Here is a 12,360-nt window from a genome sequence, read left to right as displayed (position 1 = left end):
AACATTTTTTGCAATCTGACTCTAACTAAACCCTAGGAAGTTTGCACATGGGAACTGCTTCCCCCTGGCATCGCATTATGGATAGGTTTACTGGCCAGTTGGAATTACATGGGAGGAGGGATGTGCCAGGGTTTTGCTGCAGTAATATAGATGGTGTGAGTTTAGTTTAGTTTAGTTTAGTTGAGAGAAATATCGTGGGAACAAGCCCACTGGACCACCGAGTCCACACTGACCAGCGATCCCCGCACATTAACCACACACACTAGGGAGATTTTTTTTACACTGAAACTAAACCAATTAACCTCCAATCCTATACGGCTTTGGAGTGTGGGTTTCTCCAAGAAACCGAAGATCTTGGAGAAAATGCACGCGGACACAGATCTTAGAGAAAACACACTCGTAGACAGACAGCACCTGTAATCAGGATCGAACCCGAGTCTCTGGCACTGCAAGCGCTGTAAAAATGCCCCTGTCCCACTTAGGAAACGTCTGGAGACTTTGCGCCCCACCTAAGGTTTCCGTACGGTTCCCGGAGGTTGCAGGTGGTTGCCGGAGTTTGCAGGTGGTGGAAGCAAGTAGGGAGACTGACAAAAACCTCCGGGAACCGCACGGAAACCTTGGGTGGGGCGCAAAGTCTCCAGAGGTTTCCGTTCAGGTTTTCTAAGTGGGACAGGGGCATTGGGAAGCAGCTCTACCACTGTGCCACCATGCCGTTCTAACTTTAGTTTAGTTTAGTTTAGGGATACAGCGTGGAAACAGACCCTTTGGCCTACCGAGTCCACGCTGACCATGGATCACCCATTCACGCAAGTTTTATGTTGTCCAATTTTTCAACCAAACAATTCCTAAACACTTGGGGCAATTTACCGTGGCAAATTAATTTACAAAACTGCATGTCTTCGGGGCGTGGGAAGAAACCGAAGCACCTAGAGGAAGCCCATGTGTTGTTTAGTTTAGAGATACGCTGTGGAAACAGGCCCTTCGGCCCACCAAGTCTACGCCAACCGGTGATCCTCGCACACTAACACTATCCTACACTCACCAGGGACAATTTACAATTTTACCAAGCCAATTAGCCTTCAAACCTGTACGTCTTTGGAGTGTGGAAGGAAACCAGGAGCTCCTGGAGAAAACCCACACAGGTCACGGAGAGGAGGCACAAACTCCGTACAGACAGCACCCAACGTCATGATCGAACCCAGGTCTGGCGCTGTAAGGCAGCAACTCTACTGCTGCGCTACCAAAGCGCACTCATGATGCCACCCAGTTTTCCTCGAATTTGATTGACCCATTCATGCTAATTCTATGTTATCCCACTTTCTAATCCAAACAATTCCGAATCACTTTGGTCAATTTACATTGATCAATTAACTACAAATCCGCATGTCTTTGGAATGTGGGAGGAAACCGGAGCATTGTGGAAGATCCCTATATCTCCTCCCTCGATTCTGTCCAGGGATCCCAACATTCCTTTCACTTGCACCTCCTCCAGCCTCATCTACTGTATCCGTTGTTCGAGATGTGGACTCTTATACATCGGTGAAACCAAAGGTAGGCTGGGCGATCGTTTCGCTGATCACCTTCGCTCAGACCGCCTGGACCTACCTGATCTCCCGGTTGCTAAACACTTTAATTCTCCTTCCAATTCCCATACTGACCTTTCTGGCCACGGTCTCCTCCATTGTCAGAGTGAGGCTAAACGCAAATTGGAGGAACAGCATCTCATATTTCGCTTGGGCAGCTTACAGCCCTAGGGTATGAATTTGATTTCTCTAACTTCAAGCAATCCCTCTCTCTCCATCCCTCTCCCACCCAAGTCACACCAGCTTTTTGTGATTGTATAACAATGACCTCTTTCCTTTATCATTGCTACATTTTTGTATATCTTTCGTTCATTTTTTTATATCTCCCTACATCATTGTCTATACCTCTCATTTCCCTTTCCCATGATGTTCAGTCTGAAGAAGGATCTCGACACGAAACGTCACCCATTCCTTCTCTCCAGAGATGCTGTCCATCCCACTGAGCCACTCCAGAATGTTGTGTCTGTCAATGGAAGGGAGGTTAGTTTGTGGGATGGTCTGGGCTGCGTCCACAATTCGCTGCAATTTCCTGCGGTCTTGGACGGAGTTGTTTCCAAACTAAAGGTACACAAAAATGCTGGAGAAACTCAGCAGGTGCAGCAGCATCTATGGAGCAAAGGAAATAGGCAATGTTTCGTGCCAAAACCCTTCTTCAGACTGATGGGGGGTGGTGGGGGGGCGGGGAGAAGAGAGGAAAAAGGAAGAGGAGGAGCCCGAGAGCTGATGGAGAGATAGGAAGGGGAGGAGACAGCAAGGGCTAACAAAATTGGAAGAATTCAATGTTCATGCCCCCAGGATGCAGACTCCCCAAGAATATGAGGTGCTGTTCCTCTAATTTCTGGTATTGCTCGCTCTGGCCATGGAGGAGACCCAGGACAGATTGTTTCCAAACCAAACTGTGTTACATCCCGATAAAAGGCTTTCTAAGGCTCATCTATAAAGGTTTGTGAGTGTTGTTGTTATTGAGGTTGTCACAGGCAAGATTATTGAGAAATAGCGGAAATCAATCGAGAGCAACTAGAAAAAAGAAATATTAATATTAAAATATTAAAACTAGGAAAAATAAATATTAAAGAAAGGAAAAGTTAAAAATATTCAAAATAAAAGATTTAAAATTAATAAAATTTCCAATAAAAATCTAATGCAGGGAGGAATGAGACATATAATTTTTTTCCTCCCTGCTCAGAGAGATTAATTACAATTTTACTAGGCTGTGAAGGTTTGCCTTATGCTTTTAATCATGGGACTTAACTTCCTCAGGAATTTAGTGGCCAATTAGCGTGAAAATTTGAAGTTCTTACAAATTATGAACAGACAAAAATGACGATGTCCTAAGTGTGATGCAAATAGAAATCGGACTGATATTTTCTGGGAATTTGACTCCACTACTATAGAACATAGAACAGCACTGCATGGAAACAATGTCCATGCTGAACATAATGCCAACCATCTCTTATTTACCTGCAACTTATCCATATCCCTCCATTACCTGCCCAAGTGGGGGAGCCACCGCGAGGGCCTGGCGCGGGATACTTTGTAACTTTGACGGTGGCCTTTGTTAATCCTGGCTAAAACAGAGCAGTCATAGCACCAAAATTTAGTAAGGACTCATGTATTGTTAGGCCATTTTGGTCAAGTCTGATGTGCTCTCCAGAAATAAGACAAGCTGCTGAATGGTGCCAGTAGGTCTAGGGTCCAGATCAGTGTTGCAGCTTCTATTGACAGAATGAATATGATTTCTGCCGGACCTCCAGGGAAGTGTAAAATGCATTAATGTGATTGGATTACTGCAAACAGCATTGTATATATTGTAAATAATGTTGCTAGACAGTTAACCTGCTGTTTGTTGATTGACCAAAGTGTTGAGCCCCTGGCAGGTTTGTTTGGATTCCAGGGTAAATGTTGCATTATTCAAGTTAAGAGCTTCTTCTGGAAGCTTCTCCTGCAACAATGTAAGAAAGATTATGTTATTGTGTTGGGGAACTGTCAATAATGTACTGTTGTTAATTAAAGTGTTTTATTAGATTGTAAAGAGACCACCCCTATGTAGTTTGGCCCCTCAAGGTTCGGAGACCTATAAAAGGCAGCCGCCACGAGGTTCTTTATCGATCTTCTGGAAGAGCGCTTGGGACTGTGTGACCTGTTGGAGTGTTTCTGCTTGCACGAGGCTGCAGGGCTTGGCCAGACAGATACAAGGATCGAACCCGTGGTGGTTTGGGTGTCGTATAGGGAAATTTGTTGTGCAATCCAAAAATAAAGATGAGTTGTTCCAGTGCTTGAATCAGTGTTTTATTGACTGGACTAGACTGGGGGGAAGCTTAGAAGAGCGTATTTCATATCCCTCCATATCCTGCCCAAGTGGGGGAACCACTGTGAGAGCGGTTGTGGAGGGAAGACAAAGGAGGATTTGGCACGGGATACTTTGTAGCTTTGTCAGCGGCCTTTATGTGGCGACCCTTTGCATACCTTAGGTGGGCAAAACAAAGACATGTGACAATAAAGTATAATTCATTCATTGAAAAGCCCCTACGAAGCAGAACAACTCACCAAGTTCTCTAGACTGTTATTTGAAATGGTGGCGCGGTGATAATGGTGGCGCGCTACCCTACAACGCCAGAGAGCCGGGATTAATCGGGAAGAAAGCCGGGAAGAAAGATTGGATAGACTCGGCTTGTACTCGCCAGAATTTAGAAGATTGAGGGGGAATCTTATAGAAACATACAAAATTCTTAAGGGGTTGGACAGGCTAGATGCAGGAAGATTGTTCCCGATATTGGGGAAGTCCAGGACAAGGGGTCACAGTTTAAGGATAAGGGGGAAATCTTTTAGGACCGAGATGAGAAAAACATTTTTCACACAGAGAGTGGTGAATCTTTGGAATTCTCTGCCGCAGAACGTAGTTGAGGCCAGTTCATTGGCTATATTTAAGAGGGAGTTAGATGTAGCCCTTGTGGCTAAAGGGGATCAGGGGGTATGGAGAGAAGGCAGGTACAGGATACTGAGTTGGATGATCAGCCATGATCATATTGAATGGCGGTGCAGGCTCGAAGGGCCGAATGGCCTACTCCTGCACCTATTTTCTATGTTTCTAATCCTGACTACGGGTGCTGTCTATAGGGAGTTTGTACATTCTACCCATGACCTGTGTGGGTTTTCTCTGGGAAGCACCAGTTTCCTCCCACACTTCAGACGTACAGGTTTGTAGGTTAATTGGCTGAGTAAAAATGATAAATCGTCCGCAGTATGCATAGGTTAGCGTTGGTGTGCAGGAATCGCTGGTCGGCGCGGACTCGGTGGGCCGAATGGACCGTTTCCGCGCTGTATCTCTAAATTAAATTGTATCTCTAAACTAAATTAAACTGGAAAAAGGAGGGCATAAGTCATGAAATCGAGTCATGGCTGTGCACACTGCATATAATGGTCGCATCTTTGTATTGGCACACTAATAATAATAATAATAATAATAATAATAATAATAATAATAATAATAATAATAATATCTTTTATTGTCATTGCACGTCAGTGCAACGAGATTTATAATGCAGCTCCAACCGATGAAAAATAAATAATAATAGATATGTACACAGGAGACTAAACATAGTCTGTTTAAAAAGAAATTTGGGATATGGGAGGAAACAGGAGCACTTTGAACCCTTGCATTCCTTATCTATCTGCCCTTCCCCCACCTTAGTCCTCTTGTTAATTCACCATTTCTACCCCTTTATTATCACCTCGGCCCCAGCCAACAATGGCCCATTGTGGGCTCCACCTTTCCTGAGTCATCGATGCAGGCTCTACTTTCCCATGCCTCTAGTTTCCCTCTCCCTGACTCTCAGTCTGATGAAGGGTCTTGACCCGAAATGTCATCTATTCCTTTTCTCCAGAGATGCTGCCTGACCCGCTGAGTTGCTCCAGCATTTTGAGTCTATCTTCGGTGTAGACTGGCATCTGCAGTTCCTTCCTACAAATTTTGTCTCATCCTTTTGCCTTTGCAGGCCTGTTGCATCGTTAGCTTCTGTTGTAGCATGAAACCATTTATCCGCTTTCTTCTCTGACAGCCTGAGGCGGCTGAGCATGTACTTGCACTGACAAGAATTGTTGCTAAGAGCAAGACAAGATTATTATAATTTTCTGATTTAAAAATTGCTAGGTTTGCTGCACGCTGGTTTTCAGGAAACTAAACCTCCCACTGAGTTTGACATCAACACATCAGCAACACATTTGCTGATCTGTACTTGGTAAAAGGGTGTTGCAGATAATACCTTTTGATTTAGTCCTTGACAAGTAAAAATGTCCAAAGTTATTCTGGTCCACTGTCATTAAGGATTACCAGCCACTGCAATACATTGGCCCCTGTTCCCACACACGGACACTGTCATAGAGTCATAGGAGTGGGCCGCTGGAGGCCGTGCAACAGCCTGGGGCTTGGCTTGACTGGGCGCTGTGATGAGAAGCTGAGCACGTGGACCTCCCGCGGCCTACAGCAGCACAGCGGTGGAGCAGTAACAGAGGACACGAATGGCTTTGTTTGGCCAGGCCGACGCTGCAACGTCACCAGGACAACGGGCCTTCATTGTCTGGTCAAGAACCATGCACTTACATCAGTAAGGAAATGGTGTTGGGTAGACTGATGGGACTGAAGGCTGATAAATTCCCAGGGCTTGATGGTCTGCATCCCAGGGTACTCAAGGAGGCTCCAGAGATCGTGGACACATTGGTGATCATTTTCCAATGTTTTAAAGATTCTGGATCTGTTCCCGTGGGTTGGAGGATAGCTAATGTTATCCCACTTTTCAAGAAAGGAGGGAGAGAGAAAGCAGGGAATTATAGACAGTTTGCCTGACATCGGTGGTTATAAAAGATGTAATAGCAGTGAATTTAGATAGCAGTAACAGGATCGGTCCAAGTCAGCATGGACTTACGAAGGGGAGTCATGCTTGACAAATCTTCTGGAATTTTTTGAGGATGTGTAGATTGGTATATGCAAGACAACCAATTATAATAGGTTAGCATCATTAACCCCACCTTACTGTACCATTTATATTAACACCCACTTCCTATACTGCTCGGTTCTGGAAGCAGTCAGGATGGTCTAACAACTAATGCCCCTGTCCCACTTAGGAAACCTGAACGGAAACCTGAACGGAAATCTCTGGAGACTTTGTGCCCCACCCAAAGTTTCCGTTCTGTTCCCGGAGGTTCCCGGAGGTTTTTGTCAGTCTCCCCACCTGCTTCCACTACCTGCAACCTCCGGGAACCGCACGGAAACCTTGAGTGGGGGCGCAAAGTCTCCAGAGGTTTCCGTTCAGGTTTCCCAAGTGGGACAGGGGCATAACAATCTACTGTACTGCTATAGTTTGCATAATGATTAAAGATGATCATGGATTATATATTTTGTGAATCTCTTGTTTACATAGTGTCAGAAGTGGGAGTCGAACCCCGCTTCCAATTGGAGGGTTTCTACCCACGGGCTCGACAAGCGGCAGCGAAATGGTTCATTTTCTTGCAATAGTTGCAAGCCTTCCCGTAAGCTGGATATATCACTTGTTTATTGTGCAGATAATTACAATTGGGGCATCTTCTGGGAGGCTCATTAACAAATCCCGGGTCGACCAGTCGAGGGTCGTCGGTCGTAAATCTTCTGTTGGCTGTCTGTGCTCGCGGTCTGGTGAATCCAGTCAAGTTGATGGATTTTGTTTCAGTTTCACGCTGATCGTTTAATGGGCGACAAGATCTGCCAAACGACATGCATGTTCCCCCTGTCGGCCACCACCGTTGTCCCCCACTGCTTCCTCGCTTCCGGGTTCACCCCCTCCATCTAATCTTTCCGATGGCGGAGGAGAGGGCTTGGTCCGTACGTGTTCGGCTCGTATTATTAGACCGCACGATAGATACAAGGGATTCCAGAACAAGGGGTCACGGTTTAAGGATAAGTGGGAAATCTTTTTCACACAGAGAGTGGTGAATCTCTGGAATTCTCTGCCACAGAAGGTAGTTGTGGCCAGTTCATTGGCTATATTTAAGAGGGAGTTAGATGTGGCTCTTTTGGCTAAAGGGATCAGGGGGTATGGAGAGAAGGCAGGTACAGGATACTGAGTTGGATGATCAGCCATGATCATATTGAAGGGCCGAATGGCCTACTCCTGCACCTATTTTCTATGTTTCTATGTTTCTATATGGCAAATTTGTTTAATTCTTACGGCATGTGGGCTCACTGTACTCATTCCTTAGGGGGAAGGATGGAGATTGGTTTATGCATGACAACCAATCATAATAGGTTAGCATCACTAACCCCACCTTCCTGTACCATTTATATTAACACTCACTTCCTACACTGCTCAGTTCTGGAAGCAGTTAGGATGCTCTGACAACTAAAGGGCCCGTCCCACGAGCATGCAACTCCATGCGGCAAGCGCGACCTAACGTGGTCGCTTGAGCCGTACAGCCTCGCGGGGCCGGTCCCACTTCGATCGCCGGAGCCGTATGGAGTTGTGCGGAGTTGGTCCCGACATCGCGCGGGTCTCCGAAAAACTGATCGTGTTCAAAAATTCCGCACGGCAATGGCCTGCCGGCCCGCAGCCACCTCGATGCCTTACACACCGCCTTGACGGGCATACACAGCGTCTCAACGCCGGACGCAGCGTCTTGACGCCGTACGTCACTCGCGAACTTCCCGCCGACTTCGCTCGAACTTCACGTCACTCACTCGACCTCCGTGCGTCCCCCACTTCCGGTTTGGTCGCGCTTGCCGCATGCAGGCGCATGCTGGTGGGACCGGCCCTGTACGGGGATCACTCTACCTCCACGCGGCCCCTGCTTCCGGTTTGGTCGCGCTTGCCGCATGTAGGTCGCATGCTCGTGGGACAGGCCTTAAATGATCTACTGTACTGCTATAGTTTGCAAAAAGATTAAAGATGATCTTGGATTACATATCATGTGAATCTCTTGTTTACAGGATGTAACAAGTAAAATGGACAAGGGAGAGCCAGCGGATGCAGTGTACCTGGACTTTCAGAAAGCATTTGATAAGATCACACACAGGAGATTAGTGGGCAAAAATTACAGCACATGGTATTGGGTGTAGGGTATTGACATGGATAGAAAAATGGTTGGCAGACAGTTAACAAAGAGTAGGAATATCTGTGTGAAAAGTTGCCCCTCAGATTCCTTTTAAATGTGTCCATAGGTTTTACGATAGTTATGAATAAGAATAACCTGGACCTTGGGGGAAGATACAATACTGGGGTAAGGCAGATTACAATATTGTCAGGCAGGAGTTAGGGAGAGTAAGTTGGGAGCAGATGGTATTGGATACAGGAGCATTATCAGCCTACATGGAACCAAGGAATATTAGGAAGAAGTGAGGATAAATGTGATCAGAGCAGTGAGCTATAAGGGGGGTCTTGAGAGAAAACAAATGCTTGGGAGCAAATTCCAAAACCATGTCCAGAAAGCATGATTTGTCATTTGAAGTAAAGCATTTCTGGAAGGAACAAGAAGACTTAAGCAACTTTGGACATTCACTTTGACATTTCTTTTTTTCCCTTCCAGCAATCGTGAGATGGTTCCATGGTGACCAGAAGCAAACTCGACTAAAATTGGAACCCGCCATCCATATAGAAAATAATTCCCTGTCAATGATACTCAATATGTTATGCGGTGGCTATAACATGTTGCACACTGTGTAGGAAGCGACTGGAGATATTGGTTTACACTGAAGATAGACCCAAAATGCTGGAGCAACTCAGCAGGACAGGCAGCATCTCTGGATAGAAGGAAAGGGTCTGTCCCACCAGCATGCGCCTGCATGCGGCAAGCCCGACCAAACCGGAAGCGGGGGCCGCGCGGAGGTCGAGTGAGTGACATGAAGTTCAAGCGAAGTCCGCGGGAAGTTCGCACGTGACGCACGGCGTCGAGGCGGCTTCGGATGGCAGGCCGTTGCCGCGCGAAATTTTTGAACACGGTGAGTTTTTCAGAGCCCCACGCGATATCAGGACCAGCTCCGCACAACTTCATATGGCTCCGGCGATCGAAGTGGGACCGGCCCCGCGAGGCCGTATGGCTCAAGCGATCACGTTAGGTCGCGCTTGCCGCATGCAGGCGCATGCTGGTGGGACCGGCCCTTTAGGTCGCGCTTGCCGCATGGAGGCGCATGGTGGTGAGGGTGGTGACCCCTCTTCAGAACTTTACTCTGTCCCTGAAATTCAGTTCTATTGAAGCCAATGGCATGGATTTTGGAGGCGTAGTTCATTGGTTCAACGGTGATCTATTTGTCACATGTGCATCTGCACACAGAAAAATTATTTTTGCAGATTTACACATGCAGGCGCTGCCTTGTTTTGCTGCCATTTCCACAAGACCAGCGTCTGGTCTGCCCGTATGCTTGGTCTACCGGAGCAGCTCCCGATCCAGGTAAGCTCCAGGCTCCTGCAGGGCCTTCCTCCGTAGTCTTCAACTGGATCAGACCGTTGTCAATTTAGTTTAGTTTAGAGATACAGCTTGGAAACGGGCCCTTCGGCAACGACCAGCAATCCCCACACGTTAACACTGCCCTATATACACACCAGCCACAAGTTTACATTCATACCAAGCCAATTAACCTACAATCCTGAACGTCTTTGGAGAGTGGGGGGAAACCGAAGGCCTCAGAGGAAACCCACGCAAGGCACGGGGAGAAAGTGCAAACTCCATACAAACAGCACCTGTAGTCAGGATCGAACCAGGGTATCTGGTGCTGTACGGCAGCAACTCTACCACTGCGTCACTGTGCCACTCATTTTTGGCTGGATGGTAAAGAACTCATCATGCTCATTGCCCCGATAAGTGTACGGCCCCATTTCATGTTATCCACTTAATTCCAATGAATGGAATACTCTTCAAAAGCTGCATTTATCTCATTTGGCTCTTTTGATCTAATTTGGTTAAAATTATTTATACTATTGCAGACATTGAATTTAGAGATGTGTTAACTAAAAAGTGCTGGTGTAACTCAGCAGGTCAGGCGGCATGTGTGGGGGGAATAGATAAGCAATGTTTTGGGTCGGGACCCTTTGCCAGATTCAGGAGGAGAACTTCTTCATAGTAGTCACACTTTGAGGGGATTATGTGGTGGAGCATTGAAAGGGAACGGCAGATGCTGGAATATTGATCAAAACGCAAAGTGCTGGAGTAACTCTGTGGGTCAGGCAGCATCTATAGAAGGAAGAGCTTGGTGAGGTCTCGGGACAGGACAGCAGTCTGAAGAAGATGTGTCTCCTCCCCTTCTCAGCTCTCCCTCAGCCCTCGGGCTCCTCCCTTTTTCCTTTCTTCACCCAGCGAGTTGTGAATTTATGGAATTCCCTGCCACAGAGGGCAGTGGAGGCCAAATCACTGGATGGATTTAAGAGAGAGTTAGATAGAGCTCTAGGGGCTAGTGGAGTCAAGGGATATGGGGAGAAGGCAGGCACTGGTTATTGATAGGGGATGATCAGCCATGATCACAATGAATGGCGGCGCTGGCTCGAAGGGCTAAATGGCCTCCTCCTCCACCTATTTTCTATGTTTCTATGTTTCCATGCTTCTAGTCTGAAGAAGGGTTGTGATCCAAAATGTCAGCTTGAAAAAGGGCCCCGACCCAAAATGTTGCCAATCCATTATTTTCACAGATGCTGCCTGACCCACTGAATTACTCCAGCACTTTGTGTTTTGCTCAAGATTCCAACATCTGCAGTTCCTTTTGTCTCCGTACGTAGCTTCAATGGTAAGTTTCAAACAAGCATGATCATTTGTCATTTGTACAACAAGTCAGCTTCATATCGTATGGTTAAATGGAATCATTGTGACAAAGTAGATGTTGGAAACTTGTCCTATAACGTGAAGTGGCAGATTTTTGAAGTCAGTTCAGTTAGGTTCTGTTCAGTTCATCTTAGTTCAGGTTAGTTTATTGCCACGTGTGTTGTGGTACAGTGAAAAGCTTTTGTTGCATGCAACCAGCCAGCGGAAAGACAATACATGATTACAATCGAGCCGTTCGCAGTCTATAGATACATGCTAGGAGAATAACATTCAGCGGAAGGTAAAGCCAGTAAAATCTGTTCAAAGATGATCTGATAGTCGTTCAGCACTGCTCCCTGGTAGCCTCAGGATGGTTCAGTTGCCTGATAACAGCGGGGAAGAAACTGTACTTGAATTTGGAGGTGTGCGTTTTCACATTTCTATAACTTATGCCCAATGGGAGAGGGGAGAAGAGGGAGTGGCCAGGGTGCGACTTGTCCTTGATGATGCTGCTGGCCTTGGCGAGGCAGCGTGAGGTGTGGATGGAGCCCATGGAAGGGAGGTTACTTTGCGTGATGGTCTGGCCTGCGTCCACAATTCGTTACACTTTCTTTCGGTCATGGATGGAACTGTTCCCAAACCAAGCTGCGATGCATCTGGATAAAATGCTTTCTATGGTGCATCTGTTTAGACGTAGGTGAGGGTTGTTGGGGACATGCTGAACTGAGGCGTTGGTGTGCCATCTTGGTCGTTGCTTCAATATGGGTGGTCCAGATGAAATCGTGGGTGATATTTACTCCTAGGAATTTGAAGTCCCTTGACTTCAGTTCCACAAGTGGGGAACTTTCAAACGGGCTTCCCACTTCCCATCAGCAGTGTCAACCCATCACGTGAAGTTGGGACGCATCCAAGAACGAAGAACAAATAATCAATGAACAGATAAATAATTAGTCAAGTATTAAAGCGTGGAAACATGTCCTCAAGTCCACCAAGTCCAGACTAATAATCATCAAGCTGCCATCTA

This window comes from Leucoraja erinacea, chromosome 6, assembly GCF_028641065.1.
Source record: "Leucoraja erinacea ecotype New England chromosome 6, Leri_hhj_1, whole genome shotgun sequence".
NCBI lineage: Eukaryota > Metazoa > Chordata > Chondrichthyes > Rajiformes > Rajidae > Leucoraja > Leucoraja erinaceus.
The sequence above is the reverse complement of the archived record's forward strand: the minus strand, read 5'-3'. Positions refer to the sequence as shown.